This window comes from Rhinoderma darwinii, chromosome 1, assembly GCF_050947455.1.
Source record: "Rhinoderma darwinii isolate aRhiDar2 chromosome 1, aRhiDar2.hap1, whole genome shotgun sequence".
Taxonomy (NCBI): domain Eukaryota; kingdom Metazoa; phylum Chordata; class Amphibia; order Anura; family Rhinodermatidae; genus Rhinoderma; species Rhinoderma darwinii.
In genome coordinates this window covers 400,495,440-400,508,993 of record NC_134687.1, presented here as the reverse complement: position 1 = coordinate 400,508,993, position 13,554 = coordinate 400,495,440, and positions in this window count along the sequence as shown.

The window sequence follows — 13,554 nt, the reverse complement described above, 5'->3', positions numbered from 1 at the left end:
CAACTTTTCATAGAAGATGCCTAAAATATAACGTTAAAATGCCTTAGCAGAAAAATGCCCATAATTTACTGTAATGTTTGCTGCACAATCCATGTGTATGTATGTCTGTGTACAAGTGCCCATTTTGTTCTGCCCATGCCCAGCATTTTTATTCAAGAATACCAAAATAGTGGTACCAAATATAGGTGTCCAAACTAGACAAAACAAAAGGGTATGTACACTTTTGCAAACATTTATTTTATTGCTCTAATACATCTAAAATACAAAATGATGCAACGTTGTAAAATCCTAAAGTTTGATGTATCTGACTCTTTTGCAGACCTTTGTGTCTCCTTGGTTACAGACTACATACAAACTCTGTGTAGTCTGATTCTGCAGTCATCTGTTACTCCAATTCCTCATTGCTCACTTCTTGCAAATCTACAGTAGAAGAGGGAACAGATGGAAGAAAGTAACAGATTACTGCAGGATCAGACTACACGCAGGGTTTGTTGGTAGTCTGTAACCATGGAGACACCAAGTTCTGCATAGGCGCTGTCCACACAATCAGGTCTGTTTGCGAAGTTGTTTATTATATATTTTAGATTAATGTTGCAGTTATTTTATAACTTGGTTTGATATACAGGCTCCAAAAATTCAGTAGATATGGCCAATATAACAGCTTCCAATCTGCAGGTGAGACAACTGCTTTCGAGTATTAGGGTATGTTCACACGGCCTATTTACGGACGTAATTCGGGCGTTTTTGCCCCGAATTACGTCCGAAAATAGCGCCTCAATAGCGCTGACAAACATCTGCCCATTGAAAGCAATGGGCAGACGTTTGGCTGTTCACACGAGGCGCAATTTACGCGCCACTGTCAAAAGACGGCGCGTAAATAGACGCCCGCGTCAAAGAAGTGACCTGTCACTTCTTTGGCCGTAATTGGAGCCGTTATTCATTGACTCCAATGAATAGCAGCGCCAATTACGCTCGTAATTGACGCGGCGTTCAAGCGCCTGCACATGCCGTTACGGCTGATATTACGGGGATGTTTTCAGGCTGAAACATCCCCGTAATTTCAGCCGTTACGGACGCCCTCGTGTGAACATACCCTTAGACACAATCAAAAAAAACAGCCACTATATGGGAATTATGTACTTATCAGATTATTCAGGTATGTTACCTTATCGGTATATTATGATCTGCTAAAGTGCATTAATCTAAAATTTATTTTGGCTATAGGAAATGGTAACTTGCTAAATTAGTCTCTACAAGGTTCTTACAAATATGAAGTCACTAAACATTTAGTAAGATTATTCATATTAAACCATGATAGTTAGGCTGGGTTCACACCTGCGTCGGGCTATTCCGTTGTTTTGCTCCGTCAGAGGAGCAGAACAAGGAAATAACGGAAACAACGGTTCCGTTGCATGACTGACACCACCAGCAGCCGAAGGAACCTATTGACGTTAATAGGTTCTGTCGCCTTTCTGTCTGGGTGTCCGTCATTTTTACCGGAGACAGCATGCTGCGCTATTGTCACCGGCAATCTCCAGTAAACTTGGCCGGATCTGCGACGGAAGCCCCTACCGGAGCCTCCAATGCAGATGTGAACGAAGCCTTACTCTCAGCTTGCAAAACCAGGAGTTTTACCTTCAGGTTTAATGTCTGTTGATTGCTGAATCTGTATACATACAGTCTTGTGGAAAAGTTTTGTGGTTTTTTTTTAACATATGAGGTCACATCAATATTTGCTCTAAAGTCAAACAGTATATAAAGATATAAGTGAAGTGATTGAACAAAAAAAAATAGAAAATGTAGTTTACAGTAATTTATTAAACAAACAATTCACAGATATGTCGTTTCCTTTTGTAAAAAATAAATAAATAAGCACACCGCTACATTTATTCTTGCCTTAAAGGGGTTGTTCCTACAATAAAGATTCATCGCCTTTCCACCTCTGGGACCCCAGCTTGGTTGTTAGGCGTATATTGTCTAACAGTCTGAGCCTTTTATGTGGAGTTGTCAGGCACAGTGTTCCTAGCTACCAGTCTGTCTGAGATTACTCAGGTATTTAGCGCAAGGCAAGATTGTCACTGAGCTAAGGACAAGAAAGTGGTTTGGCAATGATTGAACCTATTAACTGGCATATCAATCAGATTTATATAAAGGTAAATTTAGGTGGAGAGCATTTTTATTATATGTACTTCATGTAAGACACTTTAATCTAATGAAATCCTTTAAGTATACAGATCCGTTTGTACGTAATCTATAATTTGGACATAGAGAGATAAAGAGATCCAAAAAATAAGGTAAAGGTTTCATCGATTATAATGTTGGATTGGTGTCATGATCTGTGGGTATGTGGACCCACTGGGCCGTACCGCCGTAGTGGGATAGCAGCTGGCCAAACAGTGTACCAAGTCAATGTCTATATAGTCCAAGCACAAGGGTACCTGTAGCAGTTCAGACAGTAGCAACGGCTAGGCACATATGGGACCTTGGTAGCAGACACCACGCGTGGTGTAACACAGCAGGTGTGACCGATGGCACAACTCGACTCCAACTTTCTAAGGCACAGGAACAATGGTAGCACGGGATACAGGATACAGGTAGCAGGTACGGGAACACTGGGAACAGGATTACACTAAGGGACCATTTGCAAGACAAACACGTGTAAACACAACAACGCTCAGGCAATGAGTGAAAGGGCATAGCCCTTTGTATAGTCCAGAGTGATCATGGGTTAAGTGATAATTATTTTCATGTGCGCACGCTGGCTCTTTAAGGCATGCGTGCGCACCCTGCGGGACACAGCAGAGCGGAGCGTAAGTGAGCGCTGGTGTCTCCTGGGGAAGAGATGCCGGCCAGCACTCACAGATCCATGACTGCAGCCATCAAGAGAGGTAAGTAATCCCGAAGGTCCGTGGTCGTGGAAGCTATATAAGGGGCTGAACGAGGGTCAGATGGAGTAGATGGTCGCCTTTGGCCCCATTGAGGGAGGCGTGTATAATTGATGGATTCTTTAATTTTTACCAATGAGTACTTTCCTGTATAAATAAAAGCACTAGGGTGATGAGGCGCATTCTGAATCACCTTGGGCACCAACAGAGTTTGTAAGGATCTTGTGTTGATGGAAATCTAGGACTACTGGGTTAGCAAGATACCTGTATATTTCCATGGTCTAGATTTGTGCTGTGTGCACATTGACATGGTGAAATGTCTTCATTTTGACTTCCAGCTGTCCTGGAAATGCCAGGTTACATAACCTTTACTATGTCTTTCTAATAATAAGGAATAAAGAAATGTTGATCATCTGTAGGCTATTTAACCCCTTGCTGCCACGCACCATAAGTGCCATTACTGGGAGCTTGTACTTCGTGCCTAGCGGCGTACAACTCCGATCCCGGCTGTTTAATTCTTTTGATACCGCGATTGATAGCAATAGCGGCATCGCATCCCAAGGGAGGGGGCAGCTGATCTTCAGCGATCTGGGTGATTTCTGATCATGTTCAGGGAGAGCCCTGGGTCTAGCAAAGGTATAGCTGAGATATGCCCTAACAGCTGCCTGTGCTTTTTACATGCACAGGCAGTAATGCATTAAAATACATAGGTATTGTACAATGCATTAAAATGGAGGCCAAATGCACACGATGTGTATCACAAGCGGATTTGCAGCACGTATTTTCGTGCGTAAAATCCACAGCATAATATAGTACCAGCATAGTAATTGAGATTTCAAGTAATCTTATTAACATGTTGCAGAATTTTTCTGCATGTAAATTTACCTGCGGTGCGTATTTTAAAATCTGCAGTATGTCAATATATCTTGCGTGTCCGTCTCAGAATTGTATCTGACAAGTTTATAAAAAGAAACGCACCAAAATCCGCAATAGGTAGATAACCCGCACCTGTTCCTGCATCAAAATGTAAAATCCGCATCTAAAAATGCATTAAAACCCCGCAATATTAAGTGCGGATTTTACCTACAGAATTACTTGCGTTTATCTTCCGTTTTAACGTGCATTTTCTGCATCAAATTCCGCAACCTGTGATTGTAGCCTGAGGGGGTAAAGAAACAAATGCATTAGACAATCCGTTTTAATAAGCACTAATACTATTAAAGTTAGCATAAACATGTTCCGTATTATTCTGTATAAAAGATAAATGCACACTTACTTACTAATTGAGTATTTTTCTGTAATAACTACGGGCGTATGAAGTAAACAGGTGAATATAATAATACAGTTTTGTGAGTTGTATTTGTCATCCTATAGATGTAGCAGGTGATGGGAGAAGATAACAGAGCTTTGATCACAATGAGTCCTCTTTGAAAAGACTAAATCTGAATAATCCCTTATTTGTCAGGTTTTGTTTCATGTTAAGAAGAAGCGCACAGCAGCCAGCAGTCAGATCGGGTGCTTCGACTTGCCTGTACTAGTGTTTTGTGTAAAGTTTCATTACATTCGGAGACATCCTTCTATAGACAGGACATATGGTAAGCGCTACACCTGTCTTGTACTCCACACCTGCTTGTAGAGAGAGAGAGGCCGGCTATACATAACAAGCCAGGGGGCAAATAGCATGGCAATCTGCATACTGGACATTAGCCACGTGCCTTACCATTATCAATCCTCATGAGGATTAAAAGGGTCTGCAGGAGGTAGAGGATGTAAGGAACGAAACAAGGTTATCTCCCCCATCCCCTTCAGTGAGAGGCTAGCTCACTGACATCCATTTACATTAAGAGAACAAATAGTACTAGAACATACAATTGAATGAATTGCTTAATAACACTCATATACTGTGCAATGCTAAATCAAATAGGTTCCTAATTGTTTACATAGCAAGATATATTCACGAAAACATATGTTCGCTTTATCCTTTATGGTCACTGTATACATTGATCTCCTAGGTCTCTTTACAAAACTAATATTATTGCCATCAGCAGTACTGGTAATACATTGGAATTAATCCATATTAGTTGTGGCCAATATTTATAATTTTTATTAGCATTATTATTATAATCATAATTTATACGACGCCATCACCTTCCGTTACACTTTACAATGCAACATAAGGCTTCGTTCACATCTGCGTCAGGGCTCCGTTCAGGTGTTCTGTCTGAGCTTTCTGTCAGAACAGAGCCCTGACTGAAACAAACGGAAACCGTAGGTTTCCATTTGCATCTCCATTGAATTCAATGGTGACGGATACAGTGCAAATGGTTTCCGTTTGTCACCATTGTGTAAGGGTTCCGTCGTTTTGATGGAATGAATAGCGTAGTTGACTACAGTATTACTTCTGTCAGAACCATTGCACAATGGTGACAAACGGAATTAATTTGCACCGGATCCGTCACCATTGAAATCAATGGTGATGCAAACGGAAACCTATGGTCAGGGGCGTAGCTAGGGGGGGCAGGCGGGGCACGTGCCCCGGGCGCAGCTCAGAGGGGGGCGCCAGCGCCCCCTCCTCCTGCACTATAATTGTACCTGTGTCGCAAGGACACATGTACAATTAGAAGCAATGAATGACCGGGCACGTTCTGTGCCCGGCCATTCAGCGCCTTTCCACGAATGAAGCGACTGGTACCTTTTGTACCAGTGAAGCTTCCGTCGATGAAAGGCGCTGACTGACTGACAGGGAAAGTCATCCTGCCCAGCCAATCAGCGCCTTTCATAGACGCTGTGTTCAACCCCCTGGAAACCTGCGCAGAAGAGCGCAGGTCTCCATGGCTGCCGGACGGCGTGGGAGCGGGAATAAGGTGAGTTTGAATATATATATATATATATATATATATATATATATATATATATATTTAACTGTAATAGACGTGTGTGTCTGTATCTGCGGGGGGACTATATCTACAGGGTGGCTATATCTACAGGGGGTGGGCTATATACAGGGGGACTATATCTACAGGGGGGCTATATACTGGGGTGTGCTATCTACAGGGGGGCCATATCTACAGGGGGTGGGCTATATACAGGTGGACTATATCTACAGGGAGTGGGCTATATACAGGGGCACTATATCTACAGGGGGTGGGCTATATCTACAGGGAGTGGGCTATATACAGGGGGACTATATCTACAGGGAGTGGGCTATATACAGGGGGACCATATCTACAGGGGGTGGGCTATATACAGGTGGACTATATCTACAGGGAGTGGGCTATATACAGGGGGACTATATCTACAGGGAGTGGGCTATATACAGGGGGACTATATCTACAGGGAGTGGGCTATATACAGGGGGACCATATCTACAGGGGGGCTATATACTGGGGTGGGCTATCTATGGAGCACCATATACAGGGGTGGGCTATAGCTACAGGGGGGCTATATAGTATATAGCCCCCTGTAGATATAGCCCACCCCTGTAGACATAGCCCACCCCTGTAGATATAGCCCACGCCTGTAGATATAGCCCACCCCTGTAGATATAGCCCCCCTGTAGATATAGCCCCCCTGTAGATATAGCCCACCCCTGTAGATATAGCCCAGCCCTGTAGATATAGTCCACCCCTGTAGATATAGCCCACCCCTGTGTATAGCCCAGCCCTGTAGATATGGTCCCCCTGTAGATAGCCCACCCCTGTAGATATAGTCCCCCCTGTAGATATAGCCCACCCCTGTATATAGTCCCCCTGTAGATATAGCCCACCCCTGTATATAGTATCCCACAAATAGCTCCCCCTATAGTGGTCCACAGAAAGCCCACCCCTGTATATAGCCCCCTTGTACATATAGACCACTCCTGTATATAGTGCTCCACAGATAGCCCACCCCTGTATATACTATATACAAGGGTGGGCTATCTTTGGAGCACTATATACAGGGGTGGACTATCTAGTGGAGCACTATATACAGGGGTGGACTATCTAGTGGAGCACTATATACAGGGGTGGACTATATGTACAAGGGGGGCTATATACAGGGGTGGGCTATCTGTGAAACACTATATACAGGTGTGGACTATATGTGGAGCACTATATACAGGGGTGGGCTATATCTACAGGGGGGCTACATACATGGTTGGGCTATCTGTAGAGTACTATATACAGGGGTGGGCTATATCTACAGGGGGCTATATACAGGGGTGGGCTATCTGTAGAGCACTATAGGGGGAGTTATTTGTGGGACACTATATACAGGGGTGGTCTATATGGGGGCACTATCTACAGGGGCTCTATGGCAGGCACTATCTACAGGGGGCACAGTGTGTGTGTGTGACACGGTGTATGGTGCTATTATAATTAGAGGTGCAGTGTATGGCGCTATTATATTTAGGGGCGTAGTGTGTGGTATAATGATAACTTTATATTTATTTATAGGTGCAGAAATGTTGGAAAAGTGAGAAGCTGAAGACATGTGAGCGGCAAACTGCAGAAATGGGCTGTGACCGGGAGAAGTTATCATAGAGGTCTGGACCGGATGGTGAAAAAGAACTAGAATCTGAGACGTCACCGGTGAGTCACTTAATGTAAAGGTTTATTCTGCCTCTAATCAGTACTGTAGTCGCTGTATGATTTGCAGTGAGATGATTATGATAGGATTTATTTTTTGTGAAACGGCATCTCCCAGCATATCCTTATCATTGTTTGGGCCATGCTGGGAGCTGTAGTTTTACGCCGTACACACCTATACGGCAGGGGTTGCACTAAATTGTATTTGTGCTGGTGTTGTATATATGTAGTGAGCTTGGTTCTGGTGTTGTGTATAGAACCATATTGCTTGTAAAATGTACAAATGTTTTTATGCTCGCGTTTCATAAAAATAAATGACACGTCGATTGGTAGAGAAAACAAACACGGCGAGGGGGAAGGAGATGTCGGGAAAGAGGTTGGTGGGGGGGGTGCCAAACTGAATCTTTGCCCCGGGTGCTGGAGAACCTAGCTACGCCTCTGCTATGGTTTCAGTCAGGGTTCCGCTCTGACGCAAAGCTCCAAAGGAACACCTGAACGGAGCCCTGACGCAGATGTGAACAAAGCCTTATATTGCATTGTAAAGTGTAATGGAAGGTGATGGCGCTGTGTATGGCCCTGACGCAGATGTGAACGAAGCCTAAGATAGTCCTGGGTCAGTTTCACAAGGCTATAAGATGGGATTCACACATAACGTATTTTTGCAATGCAAAGTGTGAATCTAGCCTAAGCCCTTATTCACACGACAGGGTTTCCCGGCCGGGTGATGGCCGTTCATAAATCGGCCGCCACCCGACTGCAGTAGGAACAATAGACCCCCTAATGGGGCCATTCACACGACCGATTTTTTGACGGCCCGGGAAACCAGGCCGTCAAAAAATGGGACATGCCCTATTTTCGGCCGTTTACCCGGCCGCCCGGCTCCCATAGAAGTCTATGGGGCCGGGTAAAACACGGCCATCACCGGAATGTGTCCCGTGTGATGGCCATGTATTCCGTCGCTCGCGCTCTCTCTCCTCCTCCTCACAGTACAGAGTGCATGTGAGGAGGAAGAGTGTCTTTTTTTGCTCCCTGTAGGAGTCGGAATCCCCAATCCCCGGCAGGGGATTGGGGATTCCGCTACAGGAGAAGTGAGTGACTACACTGTCCATATATGGTCACAGCGACGTCACTCACTGTTGAAGCGGAATCCCCGACTCTATGGCCGGGGATTCCGCTACAGGAGAAGTGAGTGACTAAACTGTCCATATATGGCCACAGCGACGTCACTCACTTCTGAAGCGGAATCCCCGACTCTATGGCCGGGGATTCCGCTACAGGAGAAGTGAGTGACTAAACTGTCCATATATGGACACAGCGACGTCACTCACTTCTGAAGCGGAATCCCCGACTCTATGGCCGGGGATTCCGCTACAGGAGAAGTGAGTGACTACACTGTCCATATATGGACACAGCGACGTCACTCACTTCTGAAACAGAATCCCCGACTCTATGGCCGGGGATTCCGCTACAGGAGAAGTGAGTGACTACACTGTCCATATATGGACCCAGCGACGTCACTCACTTCAGAAGCGGAATCCCCGACCCTGTGGCAGGGAATTCCGCTACAGGAGAAGTGAGTGACTACACTGTCCATATATGGACACAGTGACGTCACTCACTTCAGAAGCAGAATCGCCGGCCCTGTGGCCGGGGATTCCTCTCCAGGAGAAGTCAGTGACTAAACTGTCCATATATGGACATTGAAGTCAGTGACTTCTCCTGGAAGGGGGGTGGGGTGGCTGCAACCTACAGGGGGCTGTGTGGCATTACCTACAGTGGGCAGGGTGGCATTACCTACAACGGGCTGGGTGGCATTACCTACAGGGGGCTGGGTGGCATTACCTACCGGGGCAGGGTGGCATTACCTACAGGGGACTTGGTGGCATTACCTACAGGGAGCTGGGTGGTATTACCTACAGGGGGCAGGGTGGCATTACCTACAGGGGGCTGGGTGGCATTACCTACAGGGGGCTGGGTGGCATTACCTACAGGGGGCTGGGTGGCATTACCTACAGGGAGCTTGGTGGCATTACCTACAGGGAGCTGGGTGGCATTATCTACAGTGGGCAGGGTGGCATTACCTACAGGGGGCTGGGTGGCATTACCTACAGGGGTCTGGGTGGCATTACCTACAGGGGGCTGGGTGGCATTACCTACAGGGAGCTGGGTGGCATTACCTACAGGGGGCTGGGTGGCATTACCTACAGCGAGCTGGGTGGCATTACCTACAGGGGGCTGGGTGGCATTACCTACAGGGAGCTGGGTGGCATTACCTGCAGGGGGCTGGGTGGCATTACCTGCAGGGGGCTGGGTGGCATTATCTACAGGGGACTTGGTGGCATTACCTACAGGGAGCTGGGTGGCATTACCTACAGGGGCACTATATCTACAGGGGGTGGGTGGCATTACCTGCAGGGGGCTTGGTGGTATTACCTGCAGTGGGCTGGGTGGCATTACCAACAGGGGGCTGGGTGGCATTACCAACAGGGGGCTGGATGGCATTACCTACAGGGGGCAGGGTGGCATTACCTACAGGGAGCAGAGTGGCATTACCTACAGGGGGCTTGGTGGCATTATCTACAGGGAGCTGGGTGGCATTACCTACAGGGGGCTGGGTGGCATTACCTACAGGGAGCTGGGTGGCATTACCTGCAGGGGGCTGGGTGGCATTACCTGCAGGGGGCTGGGTGGCATTATCTACAGGGGACTTGGTGGCATTACCTACAGGGAGCTGGGTGGCATTACCTACCGGGGCAGGGTGGCATTACCTACAGGGGGCTGGGTGGCATTACCTACAGGGGGCTTGGTGGCATTATCTACAGGGAGCTGGGTGGCATTACCTACAGGGGGCTGGGTGGCATTACCTACAGGGAGCTGGGTGGCATTACCTGCAGGGGGCTGGGTGGCATTACCTGCAGGGGGCTGGGTGGCATTATCTACAGGGGACTTGGTGGCATTACCTACAGGGAGCTGGGTGGCATTACCTACAGGGGCACTATATCTACAGGGGGTGGGCTATATCTACAGGGAGTGGGCTATATACAGGGGGACTATATCTACAGGGAGTGGGCTATATACAGGGGGACCATATCTACAGGGGGTGGGCTATATACAGGTGGACTATATCTACAGGGAGTGGGCTATATACAGGGGGACTATATCTACAGGGAGTGGGCTATATACAGGGGGACTATATCTACAGGGAGTGGGCTATATACAGGGGGACCATATCTACAGGGGGGCTATATACTGGGGTGGGCTATCTATGGAGCACCATATACAGGGGTGGGCTATAGCTACAGGGGGGCTATATAGTATATAGCCCCCTGTAGATATAGCCCACCCCTGTAGACATAGCCCACCCCTGTAGATATAGCCCACGCCTGTAGATATAGCCCACCCCTGTAGATATAGCCCCCCTGTAGATATAGCCCCCCTGTAGATATAGCCCACCCCTGTAGATATAGCCCAGCCCTGTAGATATAGTCCACCCCTGTAGATATAGCCCACCCCTGTGTATAGCCCAGCCCTGTAGATATGGTCCCCCTGTAGATAGCCCACCCCTGTAGATATAGTCCCCCCTGTAGATATAGCCCACCCCTGTATATAGTCCCCCTGTAGATATAGCCCACCCCTGTATATAGTATCCCACAAATAGCTCCCCCTATAGTGGTCCACAGAAAGCCCACCCCTGTATATAGCCCCCTTGTACATATAGACCACTCCTGTATATAGTGCTCCACAGATAGCCCACCCCTGTATATACTATATACAAGGGTGGGCTATCTTTGGAGCACTATATACAGGGGTGGACTATCTAGTGGAGCACTATATACAGGGGTGGACTATCTAGTGGAGCACTATATACAGGGGTGGACTATATGTACAAGGGGGGCTATATACAGGGGTGGGCTATCTGTGAAACACTATATACAGGTGTGGACTATATGTGGAGCACTATATACAGGGGTGGGCTATATCTACAGGGGGGCTACATACATGGTTGGGCTATCTGTAGAGTACTATATACAGGGGTGGGCTATATCTACAGGGGGCTATATACAGGGGTGGGCTATCTGTAGAGCACTATAGGGGGAGTTATTTGTGGGACACTATATACAGGGGTGGTCTATATGGGGGCACTATCTACAGGGGCTCTATGGCAGGCACTATCTACAGGGGGCACAGTGTGTGTGTGTGACACGGTGTATGGTGCTATTATAATTAGAGGTGCAGTGTATGGCGCTATTATATTTAGGGGCGTAGTGTGTGGTATAATGATAACTTTATATTTATTTATAGGTGCAGAAATGTTGGAAAAGTGAGAAGCTGAAGACATGTGAGCGGCAAACTGCAGAAATGGGCTGTGACCGGGAGAAGTTATCATAGAGGTCTGGACCGGATGGTGAAAAAGAACTAGAATCTGAGACGTCACCGGTGAGTCACTTAATGTAAAGGTTTATTCTGCCTCTAATCAGTACTGTAGTCGCTGTATGATTTGCAGTGAGATGATTATGATAGGATTTATTTTTTGTGAAACGGCATCTCCCAGCATATCCTTATCATTGTTTGGGCCATGCTGGGAGCTGTAGTTTTACGCCGTACACACCTATACGGCAGGGGTTGCACTAAATTGTATTTGTGCTGGTGTTGTATATATGTAGTGAGCTTGGTTCTGGTGTTGTGTATAGAACCATATTGCTTGTAAAATGTACAAATGTTTTTATGCTCGCGTTTCATAAAAATAAATGACACGTCGATTGGTAGAGAAAACAAACACGGCGAGGGGGAAGGAGATGTCGGGAAAGAGGTTGGTGGGGGGGGTGCCAAACTGAATCTTTGCCCCGGGTGCTGGAGAACCTAGCTACGCCTCTGCTATGGTTTCAGTCAGGGTTCCGCTCTGACGCAAAGCTCCAAAGGAACACCTGAACGGAGCCCTGACGCAGATGTGAACAAAGCCTTATATTGCATTGTAAAGTGTAATGGAAGGTGATGGCGCTGTGTATGGCCCTGACGCAGATGTGAACGAAGCCTAAGATAGTCCTGGGTCAGTTTCACAAGGCTATAAGATGGGATTCACACATAACGTATTTTTGCAATGCAAAGTGTGAATCTAGCCTAAGCCCTTATTCACACGACAGGGTTTCCCGGCCGGGTGATGGCCGTTCATAAATCGGCCGCCACCCGACTGCAGTAGGAACAATAGACCCCCTAATGGGGCCATTCACACGACCGATTTTTTGACGGCCCGGGAAACCAGGCCGTCAAAAAATGGGACATGCCCTATTTTCGGCCGTTTACCCGGCCGCCCGGCTCCCATAGAAGTCTATGGGGCCGGGTAAAACACGGCCATCACCGGAATGTGTCCCGTGTGATGGCCATGTATTCCGTCGCTCGCGCTCTCTCTCCTCCTCCTCACAGTACAGAGTGCATGTGAGGAGGAAGAGTGTCTTTTTTTGCTCCCTGTAGGAGTCGGAATCCCCAATCCCCGGCAGGGGATTGGGGATTCCGCTACAGGAGAAGTGAGTGACTACACTGTCCATATATGGTCACAGCGACGTCACTCACTGTTGAAGCGGAATCCCCGACTCTATGGCCGGGGATTCCGCTACAGGAGAAGTGAGTGACTAAACTGTCCATATATGGCCACAGCGACGTCACTCACTTCTGAAGCGGAATCCCCGACTCTATGGCCGGGGATTCCGCTACAGGAGAAGTGAGTGACTAAACTGTCCATATATGGACACAGCGACGTCACTCACTTCTGAAGCGGAATCCCCGACTCTATGGCCGGGGATTCCGCTACAGGAGAAGTGAGTGACTACACTGTCCATATATGGACACAGCGACGTCACTCACTTCTGAAACAGAATCCCCGACTCTATGGCCGGGGATTCCGCTACAGGAGAAGTGAGTGACTACACTGTCCATATATGGACCCAGCGACGTCACTCACTTCAGAAGCGGAATCCCCGACCCTGTGGCAGGGAATTCCGCTACAGGAGAAGTGAGTGACTACACTGTCCATATATGGACACAGTGACGTCACTCACTTCAGAAGCAGAATCGCCGGCCCTGTGGCCGGGGATTCCTCTCCAGGA